The 15285-nt window shown below is 49.9% G+C and overlaps 2 protein-coding genes across 4 annotated transcripts in view; both read left to right on the top strand.

Moving 5' to 3' along the window:
* Positions 1–14829: 14829 nt before the first annotated feature.
* Positions 14830–15285, top strand: part of LOC138498168 (zinc finger protein 84-like) — a 228364-nt gene continuing 227908 nt past the window's right edge. For 2 of the 3 annotated variants that reach the window (XM_069622048.1, XM_069622049.1), the window contains exon 1: positions 14830–14902. The gene's annotated coding sequence lies outside the window, so the exon portion shown is untranslated. The remainder of the gene's footprint in view (positions 14903–15285) is intronic. The other variant, XM_069622047.1, reaches the window with a different exon arrangement.
* LOC138498166 (zinc finger protein 84-like) overlaps positions 14830–15285 on the top strand; it is a 32296-nt gene continuing 31840 nt past the window's right edge. Inside the window, exon 1 of the mRNA XM_069622044.1 lies at positions 14830–14902. The gene's annotated coding sequence lies outside the window, so the exon portion shown is untranslated. The remainder of the gene's footprint in view (positions 14903–15285) is intronic.

The following is a 15285-nucleotide window of genomic DNA, read 5'->3' as shown; positions in this document are numbered from 1 at the left end:
TGCTCTTTTCGGTGATCGGTCTCTCAGTCTGTAATTTAGTGCAGCTGAGAGTCATATCATCAAAAAGAGCTTATTTCCCTCAACAGAGAGGAGGCTCAAGTGGAGGCTCCATCTCAAGCTCTTCAAGCAACATCCAGTACAACCTTCCTGGTCGCTTGCCCGAACCACTCGCCGGCCTGTGAGTAACAAAATCAGAAGCCATGGATGAGACGGAACCTCTGAACGCTTTGGTTCGCTTGGTGTCCGAACTCCATACCAATATGACGGCAGCGCATGATGCATTGCATCACAGGATTGACAGTCTGCAGAGATTTCCAGCTTCTCAGACTCTGGGCATAGATTCCTCCGGTGCTACGGCTTCAGGTACTGGTGCCCCTACGGCTGCTGCGTCTGGGTTTTCCGCAAACCCTGTGCTCATGGCTACACAGTTTCCGTTGGCCCCCCCGGAGCGTTTCACAGGTGATCCAAAACAATACCGTACTTTCATTAATCAGTGTAAACTACACTTTCTTTGCTGCCCAACTGCTTTCCGCAATTCCACGACAAAGGCGGCTTTCATTCTTTCTCATCTGGGGGGGACGGCAGCTGCTTGGGCTAATCCTTTACTTGAATCTAACAGTTACGTTCTATACGACTGTGACGCTCTTATCACAGTCATGAACAGGGTCTTTGATACCCACTACAAATCACAGGCCACAGACCTGGAATTTTTGAACCTACGCCAGGGCACTTCCTCTCAGTTTACCTACCTTACTCGTTTCAACCAATTGGCGGCTGAAACAGATTGGCCTGAGGAGAAGAAGTCGGCAGTATTCTATAAAGGGCTGTCTGAGGAATTAAAAGACACCCTAGCTACTGTCCCCGTGGTTCCTACTGTTTTTGGGGAACTCATTGATTTAGTTTTGCAGACAGGCGCCAGAAGGTCCGAAAGGAAGGGGGAGCATAAACCACAAGCAAACTTAACTCCCGCCTTTGACCATGTGCCAACACAATCTTCCGCTCCAGAGCCAATGCAAGTGGGGGCAGTGCGGGGCCCTCTAACCCCTGCACAACGTGAGTATCGACGTTCTCACAATCTATGTATGTACTGCGGCTCGGCCGATCACCCGCTGAAAGACTGTCCAAAGAAACCCAACAAGAAGGCGGGAAACGCCAAATCCCGGCGATTGTCAAAATACACAATAATAGGAGGAGAGGTCGACACTCTCCCCCGAACCACAGAAGCCGAATGAAGTCGACCCTCCCACTGTGGTTGGCACAGGTACCTGATATATATATATAGACAGGACACCACGTGGCAGCCAGTGGGGGAAGAGGGTTAGGGAGAGGTTGTGGACAGGGTGAGGAGTTTTAGGAACACCGGATAGAGGGTAGAGGAAAACCTAGTTTGGATAGGACTGGGGGAAGTACAGGGAAAAATCCTACACTTAGTAATACTTGTAACACCATAATCTGTAATACTTTGAGTACTTGATTTCATATGTGGTATTACTGCCTGTTACCTGATAAACCATACCTTGAGAACATCTTAATACATGTATCTCACACACTGTATGTCGTTGACATGAAACAAAACAAAGCATGATTAGCATATGAAACATACGATGGGAATACTCCCAAGATGAAGACATGACACATGGCCCCCTGGGCTGGTATATGCAACACTTATAGCTACTAACAAGTACAACAAGCACAACAAGCACTTAAACATATAGGACATAAAGATTTGTCGAATGCTTCCTTGCAGCATAACAGAAAAATATGCACAGTCTATCAGTAGGTCATTGTCTCCATAAATATCCCGTAGCAACCCCTACTGGGTTGGAACAATGTGGGACAATGCAAATTCTAAAGACACCTCTGCGTACTGCCCACAGTCTTGTGCTTTTGTAAAGCATACGCCTAACAAACACTGGGTACTTCAGTGGGCATGCTCGAATATCACATGTGCATTTCATCAATGACAAATAAGCCCTTTCCGCACTTATCTTGTGTCCGGGAAGCTCCTGAGCCTTCCCGGACGTTGAATGCTGTTGCCCGTAGTAGACGTGGAGATCACTCCTCTCCCCGCTGCAAAGTGCTCACGCCTGCCGCCTCCGCGTTCATGCCAATTCCATAGCGGGCGGCTCCTGACTTCTCCGATGCTGCTTCGACCGACGCAGCTTCGACCTCCAAACAAAATAAGCCACACCTGCCGTGCGCCGTGGGCCGCTCATAAACCGTTAGCAATCAAGATCAGCTGGCCCCACGCGCGAACGGCAGTAAACTACCCAGCCTCCCAAGTACTGCTGGGAATTGTAGTCTTGCTGGAATTTTTCAATGTTTTAGCTCTCTGAGCCCAGTATACACATGCTTGCCCTTATTTCTGACAGCGATAGACAGAGTCCCTACGCCGGGAATCTTATCATTGGACTCTCATGGTACTGCCTCCGCCCCTGTCACTTTGCCAGTAGTATTTACTGCAACTGCTGACACTTCTTTTTCTTCTCTGGCTATCATCGATTCTGGGGCAACAGGGAATTATATGGACTATGATTACGCCATCAATCACAAGGTTCCTGTATTAGATAAGGCCCAACCAGAGGCGGTCCACGCAGTGGACGGCACTTCTCTGGTTTCTGGGTTGGTAACCCAAAACACGTCTTTCGTCCGTATGCAAACAGAAGACGGACATGTGGAGACTATCTCCTTTGATTTGATCAAAGCACCCCAGTTTCGGGTCATCCTGGGAGTTCCATGGTTACGCTATCACAACCCGGCCATTGATTGGGCTGCAAAAACGGTCCAATTTCCTTCCCCGGTCTGCAATGAAAAATGTTTTCAGGACTCGAATGTGTGTCCGGTGTCTTCTTGTCAGGCATTGGCAGCCTCCAATGCATTTATCGGTGATATTACTACTGCCAAGGAAGTTCATGTTCCCTCAGAATACAGTGATTTCCGAGATGTCTTTGACAAAGGGGGTGCAGATGTTCTGCCACCTCACAGACCCTACGACTGCCCTATTGATTTAGTGTCAGGACCTAAGATACCAGCAGGAAGGGTGTATTCGCTTACACTGCCCAAAGACAAAGTACTTAAGGAATACATCGACAAGGCCTTGATCACCGGGTTCATCAGACCATCTAAGTCTCCTGCGGCATCTCCCCTCTTTTTCGTCCCTAAGAAAGAAGGCGATCTTCGCCCTTGCATTGATTACAGGGCCTTGAACGCTATAACTGTTAAGAATCAATACCCTCTTCCGCTGATATGTTCTTTTGGATCAGCTTGGTTCTTCGACAGTTTTCGCTAAACTGGACCTTCGAGGTGCATATAACCTTGTTCGAATACGAGAGGGGGATGAGTGGAAAACAGCCTTCAAGACCCGGTATGGACTGTTTGAGTACCTGGTGATGCCCTTTGGGCTGTGTAATGCGCCTGCTACCTTCCAGGCATTCATGAATGATATTTTTCATGATTGTCTGGATCAATTTGTCATTGTCTACTTAGACGACATTTTGATATACTCTTCTTCAATGGAGGAACACATTGACCATGTTCTTTTCGTGCTTCAGAGACTACGAGACAATCATGTATTTGTTAAAGCTGAAAAATGCGTATTCAATTCTACTGAAGTAGAGTTCTTAGGGTACGATCTTACTAATCACGGAATTAGAATGAGCCGTTCTAAAGTCAGAGCTGTTCTTGAATGGCCTGTGCCTACTACTAACAAGGCCTTACAATCCTTTTTGGGTTTTTCAAACTTTTACAGACGATTCATTCACTCGTTTTCATCCATCTCAGCTCCTTTGACAGCGTTGACCAGCTCTAAATGGGCATTTCAATGGAGTCGGGAGGCACAACAGTCCTTTGAAGCTCGGAAAGCCGCCTTCTCGACTGCTCCAGTACTGCAACATCCAAATCCGCTCTTACCTTATCTAGTGGAAGCCGATGCCTCAGGTTCCGCCATTGGAGCAGTACTATCCCAGCATTGTCCCGATTCAGGTGAAAACCATCCTGTTGCTTTTTATTCACGGAAGTTGACTCAATATGAAAAAAAACTACCCTATCATGGAAAGAGAGTTGTTGGCCATCAAGGATGCTTTTTCTGAATGGAGACATCATTTGCTGGGTGAGCGTCATCCTGTCACAGTCTTTTCAGATCATTGGAGTCTTCTTGCGTTCAAGTCCATGAAATGTCTTACCGCTAGACAGGCTCGCTGGCATCTTTTCTTTTCACAATTTAACTTCACCATTACTTATCGGCCAGCCCAATTCAATACCTGTGCTGACGCTTTGTCACGTTTGTCTTCCAATTCCGGTGGTAAAACTAACAACCACTCTCTCTTGCTACCCTGTAGAGTGGTCTGTGGGTGCACTCCTCAACCTCCACTATGCTCCCTGATCTCTGAGTGGGTTTCCTCACATGCAAGGGAGTGTGAGGCTCTCAACCTCAATATAGTGCAGGGTTTGCCCTACATCCAGGGCAGATAGTTTCTACCTCCTGGTGATGCACGTTTACGTGCACTTGCTTGGTCTCATGATTTGCTGATGGCGGCTCATCCGGGACAACAAAAGACCCTTGACTCTTTGCGCCGTTGGGCTTGGTGGCCTTCTATGTCCAGCGACGTAATTGATTATTTGGCCTCCTGTTCAGTATGTTCTCAGTCTAAAATCTCTAGATCTAAACCTGTGGGTTTGTTGCAGCCTCTTCCAGTGCCACATAAACCATGGTATATGGTCTCTATAGATTTTATAGTTGATCTACCTTCTGTGGATGGCTTTGATACTATTTGGGTTGTCATCGATTATTTCACTAAAATGGCACTGTTCATTCCATGTTCCGGGCTGCCTTCTGCACCTGTTTTGGCCTCCATGTTTCTAAAGCATGTTTTCCGATTCTTTGGGCTCCCTTCCATTGTGGTTTCGGACCGCAGCCCTCAGTTTACGTCCCGCTTCTGGAGGGCGTTGACATCGTCTCTTGGTGTTGATGACAGGTTCAGTTCTGCGTATCATCCGCAGACGGATGGGCAAACCGAAAGGCTCAATGCAACTCTTGAACAATACCTGCGTTGTCTCTGTCTTCATTTCCAGTCATCCTGGTTGGCGATGTTGCCACCCGCCGAATTCTCCTATAACAACTCGCGACATTCGGCTTCTGGTGTTTCTCCTTTCTTTGCTTTGTATGGCTACTATCCTCAGTCTTTGCCCCTGGATCCTACACTTCCTATTGACAACCCGGCTGCACAAGCTTGTATTCGGGATCTCAAATCTGTTCATAAATCTGTTCTGGAACATCTCCTCCATGCTCAGGTTAAGGCTAAAAAATATGCGGATCAGCATAGGATTCCTGTTCCCAGTTATAAAGTGGGTGCAAAAGTTTGGTTGTCTACTCGCAACTTGAAGATCCCTGGAAAACGCTTGCTCCTTCCCAAGTTCGTGGGTCCATATGCCATCACTGAGGTGATTAGTCCGGTTGCTGTGCGGCTTTCTTTGCCTTCATCTTGGAAAGTGCATCCGGTCTTTCATGTTTCCCTGGTCAAGCCTTGCCCGCCTTCTACTCGTTTGCCTGCTCGTCCTCCCCCGATCCGGGTGGATGGCGATGTCGAATACGAGGTGGCGGAGATCTTGGATTTCCAGCTGCGCAGGGGTCGTCCGTACTACCTTGTTGATTGGAAGGGATACGGCCTGGAGGATAGATCCTGGGAACCATTGGGGAACATCCGATCTCCTGAGCTTCTGCGCCGTTTTCATGCCCGCAAGGGGTTGGCGCTGCCTTTGGGGGTGGATGCTGTCACACATCGGGGTCTGAATGACCTGCGCGCCTCCTCATCACGCCAGGTGAAACAGACCACTTTCAAGGTACCTACCAAAGGCGTGACGCTTTGCCACAGTATCTGACGTTTCTCAGCCCATTACTTCTCTCTGTGGCGGTTACCCTGGAAATTGGGCTCAAAAACATCAAAGGTATCGACAACCCAGCCTTTGCCTACAACTCCCAGGAAACCTACTTTTTGCGTGTAGTTCCGACTATTTGGAACGTGAGCTCTGACGGGCTTACGGTGCTCCACCTCCTGGGTATATTAGGCACTGCAGTGGGAAGACCGCTGCTTCTGATTAAAGTTGCAACCGGCATCCGAAGTTTCGTTTTCTGCGCCTTCCCAATCATTGCCTTCCCGTATACCAATTCCTGTTTTTCCAATTACGGACTGCCTTGAGACTTCTCAATTCTTTGGCCTTCCTGTGTACCGGACCTTTGCCTGCTCTACGGTTTGCTTGCTTCCTGATTCTGTACTGTCTTCTGCATGTCCTACGGATTGCTTACTTCCTGATTCTGTACTGTCCTTAGCCCGCCTGTGTATCAGATCTCGCTGCCGGTTTACTGGATTGCCTTCCGTTAAATTCTTACCGTACAGAAACTTCTGTCCCGATTTACCTACCACCGCCTTCAACTGGTTTTCCTCACCTTGCCAGCTGACTCCAAGTACTGGGTACTGTTTCCTTCTTCAATTCCAGTGTTCTTTTGTGGATTCCGACTCCATCCCGTTGTTTTGGATTTGCTCCCTCAAGTTTACGCAAGGACGCTTTGCTGATTGTACACAAAGACTCATTTCTGAAAGTGCACACAGGGACGCCTTGCTGAGAAGTGCACCTACCTGTATCTAGTGCGCCCCTCGTGCCGCCCGGGTATAGCATCCCTAATAACCTTCCTGTTTATTGTTTTGTACCTCCGTTGTTCTAACCTGGATTGATTAGGTCATTTCAATTCCTGTTCTGGTAAGACTTCATTAACTTTCTTTATTCATTCCTATCTGAATCATCAAAATAGAAGTTAATCTCTTTTCTGTACTTACAGGGGAAATTCCAATTCTGTTCCTTTTCGATTACAAGGGGAGTGGGTGACCCAGGTACTTTTTGCTTTTGAGGGGCTTTTTTCTTGTGGTGATCTTTGCTCTTCCCAAATATTTACCAATTGTCTTTTTCTTTTAGCTGGATCCGTGGCTGTGTGTTCTCTCCGCTCTTTTGGGTGATCGGTCTCTCAGTCTGTAATTTAGTGCAGCTGAGAGTCATATCATCAAAAAGAGCTTATTTCCCTCAACAGAGAGGAGGCTCAGGTGGAGGCTCCACCTCGAGCTCTTCAAGCAACATCCAGTACAACCTTCCTGGTCGCTTGCCCGAACCACTCGCATGCCGGTGAGTAACATGTACTACCTCAACAAGAGAGGAGGTGTAGGGTCTCTACCACTGTGCAGAGAGGCAATTCAGCTCTGGTACTGGGCAATTTAAAAAGGAATCTCACTACCAGCAGTTCACCTAGCCGGATAGGAGAACACAGTGGCAGACACATTGAGCAGGCAGTGCACAGTCTCCCATGAGTGGGAAGTAGCTCAGGAAGTCCTTCAAGAGATGTTCACCCTTTGGGGAACCTGTCAGGTGGATCTGTTTGCTACCAGTGTCAACCGGAAGTTCAAGCTATTCTGCTCCAAGAAAGTTCGCTCAAGAGGAGCTCTAAGAGATGCGTTTGTGGTGGACTGGGAGGCGCTCATGTTTGGACTTGGGAAGAATTGAGCGCCTCTTGCCAGGTCTAGATGGGACTAATCTAAGGCGCTCATGTCTGGATTTGGGAAGAACTGAGCGCCTCTTGCCAGGTCTAGATGGGACTAATCTAAGGCGCTCATGTCTGGATTTGGGAAGAATTGAGCGCCTCTTGCCAGGTCTAGATGGGACTACTCTAAGGCGCTCATGTCTGGATTTGGGAAGAACTGAGCGCCTCTTGCCAGGTCTAGATGGGACTAATCTAAGGCGCTCATGTCTGGATTTGGGAAGAACTGAGCGCCTCTTGCCAGGTCTAGATGGGACTAATCTAAGGCGCTCATGTCTGGATTTGGGAAGAACTGAGCGCCTCTTGCCAGGTCTAGATGGGACTAATCTAAGGCGCTCATGTCTGGATTTGGGAAGAACTGAGCGCCTCTTGCCAGGTCTAGATGGGACTAATCTAAGGCGCTCATGTCTGGATTTGGGAAGAACTGAGCGCCTCTTGCCAGGTCTAGATGGGACTAATCTAAGGCGCTCATGTCTGGATTGGGGAAGAACTGAGCGCCTCTTGCCAGGTCTAGATGGGACTAATCTAAGGCGCTCATGTCTGGATTTGGGAAGAACTGAGCGCCTCTTGCCAGGTCTACATGGGACTAATCTAAGGCGCTCATGTCTGGATTGGGGAAGAACTGAGCGCCTCTTGCCAGGTCTAGATGGGACTAATCTAAGGCGCTCATGTCTGGATTTGGGAAGAGCTGAGCGCCTCTTCCCAGGTCTAGATGGGACTAATCTAAGGCGCTCATGTCTGGACTTGGGAAGAGCTGAGCGCCTCTTCCCAGGTCTAGATGGGACTAATCTAAGGCGCTCATGTCTGGACTTGGGAAGAACTGAGCGCCTCTTGCCAGGTCTAGATGGGACTAATCTAAGGCGCTCATGTTTGGACTTGGGAAGAACTGAGCGCCTCTTGCCAGGTCTAGATGGGGCTAATCTAAGGCGCTCATGTTTGGACTTGGGAAGAACTGAGCGCCTCTTGCCAGGTCTAGATGGGACTAATCTAAGGCGCTCATGTTTGGACTTGGGAAGAACTGAGCGCCTCTTGCCAGGTTTAGATGGGACTAATCTAATCTAAGGCGCTCATGTTTGGACTTGGGAAGAACTGAGCGCCTCTTGCCAGGTCTAGATGGGACTAATCTAAGGCGCTCATGTTTGGACTTGGGAAGAACTGAGCGCCTCTTGCCAGGTCTAGATGGGACTAATCTAAGGCGCTCATGTTTGGACTTGGGAAGAACTGAGCGCCTCTTCCCAGGTCTAGATGGGACTAATCTAAGGCGCTCATGTTTGGACTTTGGAAGAACTGAGCTTCCCAGGTCTAGTTGGGACTAGATGGGACTAATCTATGGCGCTCATGTTTGGATTTGGGAAGAACTGAGCGCCTCTTCCCAGGTCTAGATGGGGCAAATCTAAGGCGCTCATGTTTGGTTTTTGGAATACCTGAGCGCCTCTTCCCAGGTCTAGTTGGGGCTAATCTAAGGCGCTCATGTTTGGATTTGGGAAGAACTGAGCGCCTCTTCCCAGGTCTAGATGGGGCTAACCTAGGGCGCTCATGTCTGGATTTGGGAAGAACTGAGCGCCTCTTGCCAGGTCTAGATGGGGCTAATCTATGGTGCTCATGTCTGGATTCGGGAAGAACTGAGCGCCTCTTGCCAGGTCTAGATGGGGTTAATCTATGGCGCTCATGTTTGGATTCGGGAAGAACTGAGCGCCTCTTGCCAGGTCTAGATGGGACTAATCTAAGGCGCTCATGTCTGGATTTGGGAAGAACTGAGTGCCTCTTGCCAGGTCTAGATGGGACTAATCTAAGGCTTTCATGTTTGGATTGGGAAGAACTGAGCGCCTCTTGCCAGGTCTAGATGGGGCTAATCTAAGGCGCTCATGTCTGGATTTGGGAAGAACTGAGCGCCTCTTGCCAGGTCTAGATGGGGCTAATCTATGGTGCTCATGTCTGGATTCGGGAAGAACTGAGCGCCTCTTGCCAGGTCTAGATGGGACTAATCCAAGGCGCTCATGTCTGGATTCGGGAAGAACTGAGCGGCTCTTCCCAGGTCTAGATGGGACTAATCTAAGGCGCTCATGTCTGGATTCGGGAAGAACTGAGCGCCTCTTGCCAGGTCTAGATGGGACTAATCTAAGGCGCTCATGTCTGGATTTGGGAAGAACTGAGCGCCTCTTCCCAGGTCTAGATGGGACTAATCTAAGGCGCTCATGTTTGGATTCGGGAGGAACTGAGCGCCTCTTCCCAGGTCTAGATGGGACTAATCTAATGCGCTCATGTTTGGATTCGGGAGGAACTGAGCGCCTCTTCCCAGGTCTAGATGGGACTAATCTAATGCGCTCATGTTTGGACTCGGGAGGAACTGAGCGCCTCTTCCCAGGTCTAGATGGGACTAATCTAATGCGCTCATGTTTGGATTCGGGAGGAACTGAGCGCCTCTTCCCAGGTCTAGATGGGACTAATCTAATGCGCTCATGTTTGGATTTTGGAAAAGTCAGATTTAAGGAGATGATTTATAATGTACAGGAACGTGACACATACATGAGCCTTTAGGGGATTAGGAGTGTCATGTAACTGTGACCATCCTCCCTCCATCGTGATAGGAGCTGCTTTCAGGCAAAGTCATACTTGCCAACCCTACAGATTTAGGCAGTAGGCTACTGCTTTTTAAGCAGTCCTACCGCCTACATACGTGGGTGACAGATCTTACTGCTTTTTACAGTGGCAGGTCATTTATGTGAATTTAAAGCAGAGTGCACGACAAAGCATGCAACACATTAATTAGTTTGTCAGTACAGTGGCATGGTAGGTGATTACTTTGATTGGGCTCAGACCAATCCATTGACCCGACAGCTACGTGACTCTGTCCTGCACCCTTGCTGGTACAACCCTTAGGTGAACCACGAATGAAGGCAAGTGGCAGAGTGTTGCACCATCACACAGCATCAGACTGAGGGGGGGTATCAGTTTCCATGTCATTCAGTGTTCAACTTGCACTGCAGGAATACCTATGTATTGCCCAGGCTGCTACTACAGAGCAGTGGCAAACGTTGCCTACCAGCTCTGCGTGAGTACCTTCCATGAAGTTAGGTAATTGAATTTGGTGTTGACTTGCCACTCAGAATTGAAGATCTTTCCATGCTGTGCTGTTTGATGGGTTGTAGTAATTTAGAATGCTTCAATGGTGCCAAAAATGTATGTTTTGTATTTTCTTGTGATGTTATTGTTATGGGAATTATTATTTTTGAAACTTGAAAATTCCTACATCTTTTCGGTCACAGAATGTTGGATAGTCACGTGAAGGAGAGGAGGCGGGGCCTTGCTACAGCCTGTTCCTCTGATTGGTCACAGCCCGGTCACGTGAAGGAGAGGCGGGGCCTTGCTACGACCCATTCCTCGATGGTCACTGGTCACGTGGAGAGGAGGCGGGGCCTTGCTACTGCCCGTTCCTCTGATGGTCACAGCCCGGTCACGTGAAGGAGAGGAGGCGGGGCCTTGCCACGGCCTGTTCCTCAGATGGTCACTGGTCACGTGAAGGAGAGGAGGCGGGGCCTTGCTACGGCCGTTCCTCGGATGGGCACTGGTCACGTGAAGGAGAGGAGGCGGGGCCTTGCCACGGCCCGTTCCTCGGTTGGTCACTGGTCACGTGAAGGAGAGGAGGCGGGGCCTTGCCACGGCCTGTTCCTTGGATGGTCACTGGTCACGTGAAGGAGAGGAGGCGGGGCATTGCTACGGCCGTTCCTCGGATGGGCACTGGTCACGTGAGGGAAAGGAGGCGGGGCCTTGCTACGGCCCGTTCCTCGGATGGTCACTGGTCACGTGAATGAGATAATCCTTCTTTTCCATTTGTTGCCTTAAAATCCATTACCAGGATGTTGCGTGCCTCCTATCAAGTGGGAGGCTGTTATTGGTAATTGGTCAAGAAGTTGTAATTGACTTAGTGTTACAAGAACATTTCACATCACAGAAAGGTTGCATATGAGAAACTGTTTCTCGATCCTTGTTAAAGTAGAACACTGACTGAATAAAAGGGAACGAAGTTGGAGTTTACCATCAAAAACATATTGTGTATACCTAGTTATGTTTCTGAAGTGAAAACAGATACTTGCAACATTCAGAACAAATGCACAATACGTGAAGTTGTTGAAGTCACAGGCATTACCCAAGCCAGTAGACTGTTTCTTTATAAAGTGAAACCAGCCCAATTAAGATCTGAACACGATATTCGGAAGTTGTTGAAAGTAGTACTAACCCAGAATTCTCTGATACAAGGTTATCCAAGGCTGGACAAGTGGAAATACAGCTTTGGGGTAACTTCTGGATATCGGAAGCTGTGCATGGAAGGGAGCCGGATGCCTGTTAAACAATCTGTGAAGCTGAGGCTGTTCTAATTGACAGGAAGAAGCAGTCTAGAAGCGGAGACTGATTCTTTGTGGTAGCTGCAAGACTGAAAGAAAAGATAAAGAGGCTGCCTTTTCCGTACATTGTAGAAAGAAGAGTGCCTTGCCAACCTGTAGAGGTCGAAGAGTTTTGTGCAAAATTGCATAACATTTAAAAAATGCACATTTGCAGCAGAAGCAGTAGCGCTGTGGTGGTCTAATGTTCCTTTGAATGAAATTATGAAATTGAAGCAGTAGTAGACTGTGAGGCAGAGTCTTCTTTCACGGTAACAGTCCCAGGAGGAAGTTGCCAAGGAAAGATCAACTCCCCTAAAAGAAGCATCCTGACACATTTTATATAAGACACTGCAGAGGCTGCAAGAGAAGATTGGTTCTTAAAGCTGATGATTTTTCTATTCAATCTTGGACGGAGGTCATCCAGGACTACTGTTACTCACTGACTGGGATCAATGGGGAACCAAGAGGTGAGTATGAATTCAGCCTGATCAGATTGATTGAAGAGCATGGGTTATTCCTTAAACCAGGCCTCATCGCGTGAGGGAGCTCTTTCTCTTGATGCACCCTTGTGCTGAGGCCAGACTGAGATATGGATCAAATGAAAGAGTGGGGAGCACACACCGCTTACAATACCAAGCTATAAAGGAAAAGCAAAGCGATTAGTGAATGTCAAGGATAAGGTTGACAATACTCTCATAATGTAGCTTATTAACCTGAACTATGTCGCTTGGCAATCACAGAATAATAGGGCAGCTGATGCAAGGTTCGGGTACCTAAGTAAGGACACAAGGATATTAATGGAAAAGCCCTATCCTGAGGAAGTGTGGTTTAGGATAAATAGTGTTTCTTACCAGCGTAATACAGGACAAGGCCACTGTAGTTGACTGCTGAAGACAATGGGGGTTGTTATCCAGTAGAAAAGATTAAAATAATAAAAGGGGAAGGTTAGTAAGGAAGCCATGGGAGAAAGCAAGTCCACGTGGAGACTGCAAGAAAATGCTAAGTAACCCAGACCGGGTTTAGTAAACAGACAGTCCTACGGGATGCAGTAAATAAAGCACTGGTACCTGTTGTTGAGGAGAGGAGCAGCACAGGCGGGGCAAGGAGTACGACTAGCAACCAGCATCCAAACAATGAGCAGCAGACAATCTGAATTCAAGCAAGGTTTGATAAGGGCCGGAGAAACCAAGAACAAAACAGTGTGCAGGAGGCAGTCTGATGGAACAGGCAAGGTTTCAACAATGGGCGTAGAATGCAAGCAATAACTCAGTAGGCAAGGGAGTCAGGGTTTGTCAGGAAGACGATCAATGAAGGTTTGTAAGACACTACCGGAAAGCACAAGCCAATGAGAAGCCGCTGGCTCCAGGTGGGAAGCCTCTTCTACAAAGCTCGAGGCGTTTTCTCCTATGCAAAACCACTGCTGCAGTCACATGAGCGCCCAATGTGACGTGACGTGGCGCAGTTTCATGACGTAACGCTTCCCCAAGCGTAGAACAATGGATGCCCAAAGCAAAGGAGCAGCAACATGGCGTCGGCCTGATGAAACAAGCACATAGATTGGGAACAGGTGCAGAGGCTGCAGGACGCCGGATTTCTAACAGTACCCACCCCCATAGGATGTTGGCCAATCTTACTGCTTTTTACAGTGGCAGGTCATTGGCATCCGTGGAACATTAAAGGCCTTTCTGTGGCAAGCGGCAGACACAGAGAGGCGCTGCCGTGCAGGAGCCAGGAGGCTGCAACATGCGCTGACAACCAACCTCCCCCTGCCTGCGGAGGGGCGGGGCGACACCACGCGCAAAAAGTCACGTGACGTGCACGAGGGGGGGCCTTGCGACGGCCCGTTCCTCGGATGGGCACTGGTCACGTGCGGGAGAGGAGGCGGGGCCTTGCTACGGCCCGTTCCTCGGATGGTCACTGGTCACGTGAGGGAGAGGAGGCGGGGCCTTGCCACGGCCCGTTCCTCGGATGGGCACTGGTCACGTGCGGGAGAGGAGGCGGGGCCTTGCTACGGCCCGTTCCTCGAATGGGCACTGGTCACGTGCGGGAGAGGAGGCGGGGCTTTGCTACGGCACGTTCCTCGGATGGGCACTGGTCACGTGCGGGAGAGGAGGCGGGGCCTTGCTACGGCACGTTCCTCGGATGGGCACTGGTCACGTGAAGGAGAGGAGGCGGGACCTTGCCAAGGCCCGTTCCTCGGATGGTCACTGGTCACGTGAAGGAGGAGGCGGGGACTTGCTACGGCCGTTCCTCGGATGGTCACAGCCCGGTCACGTGCAGGAGAGGAGGCGGGGCCTTGCACGGCCCGTTCCTCGGTTGGTCACTGGTCACGTGAGGGAGAGGAGGCGGGGCGTTGCTATGGTCCCCGCACTACCGTATCACTTCCGGAGGCAGTGACCCGCACGGGGGGTGGTGGTGGTGTCCCCAGGGCGGGTTGGCGGGAGAGTGCGTAATTAGGAACGGACCAGGCAGAGACTGGAGAGGTTGTGGGCAGGCAGAGTTACTGCCGAGGTGCCAGCTCCAACGGGCACACGAAGCGTTGTGTGTGGCTGGGCGGCGAGTATACGCTCAGGTCTGTGGTGAAACCCCAGACCGCCGAGGACTCGAGGACTAACTTGAAGGGGAGCTGCTACCCGCGGGACTTTACCGAGGTCACGTGGGCCCCCCGGCGGTGCCTGCACGGCTGAGGGCGCAGTCCAGGCTAGGGGATCGGCCCAGGAAGAGAACCAGGGAGGAAACACTGGCGTTCAGTGCGTTTTGGTAGAGGCCCGTTCCTTTAGCAAGAACTGAGGACGGTGGCTCTGCTGCAGGGGAGAGGAGACTCTCGGAGAAGGCGGACCCAGGCAGGGCGGAGCAGCGACTGGGTAGAGAGTGCTGGGTTCGAGGAGGAGGAGCGGTCTCTGGAGTCGGATGCAAGGAGTGAGAGTGCTCAGAGGAGGCGGTAAGAATGGGTAAGGGGAAAGGGAAGGTTGGAAAGAAAGGGGGGTGGAGGAGGAGGAGGCAAAGAGGGGGAAGTCATCTGTGAAATTTACACCTGTAGAGGGGGGGAGGGGGGAAATGAGGGACGACATCGCAGCAGATCCCCTCAGAGGGATGTTGAAGGGGGGCTGGTCCGGGACATTTCAGGGTCGGGGACTCCAGGAAAGTGTGCTTTGGAGGGGCTGGAAGCCTCAGTGAGCGGTATGTCTGTAGAGAAGGTGCAGTCTGATAGTGTGTGGAAGGTAGTGTTGAAACCTGAAAATCGTGATAAGACATTTCTGGGGGTGAATCCGACGGAGATTGCTAGATGGTTGAAGGCAGCAGTGGGAGATGTTTCTCGGGTAC

The sequence above is a fragment of the Ambystoma mexicanum genome, chromosome 5q (assembly GCF_040938575.1).
Source record: "Ambystoma mexicanum isolate Mex_15411 chromosome 5q, UKY_AmexF1_1, whole genome shotgun sequence".
NCBI lineage: Eukaryota > Metazoa > Chordata > Amphibia > Caudata > Ambystomatidae > Ambystoma > Ambystoma mexicanum.
The sequence above is the reverse complement of the archived record's forward strand: the minus strand, read 5'-3'. Positions and strand labels throughout refer to the sequence as shown.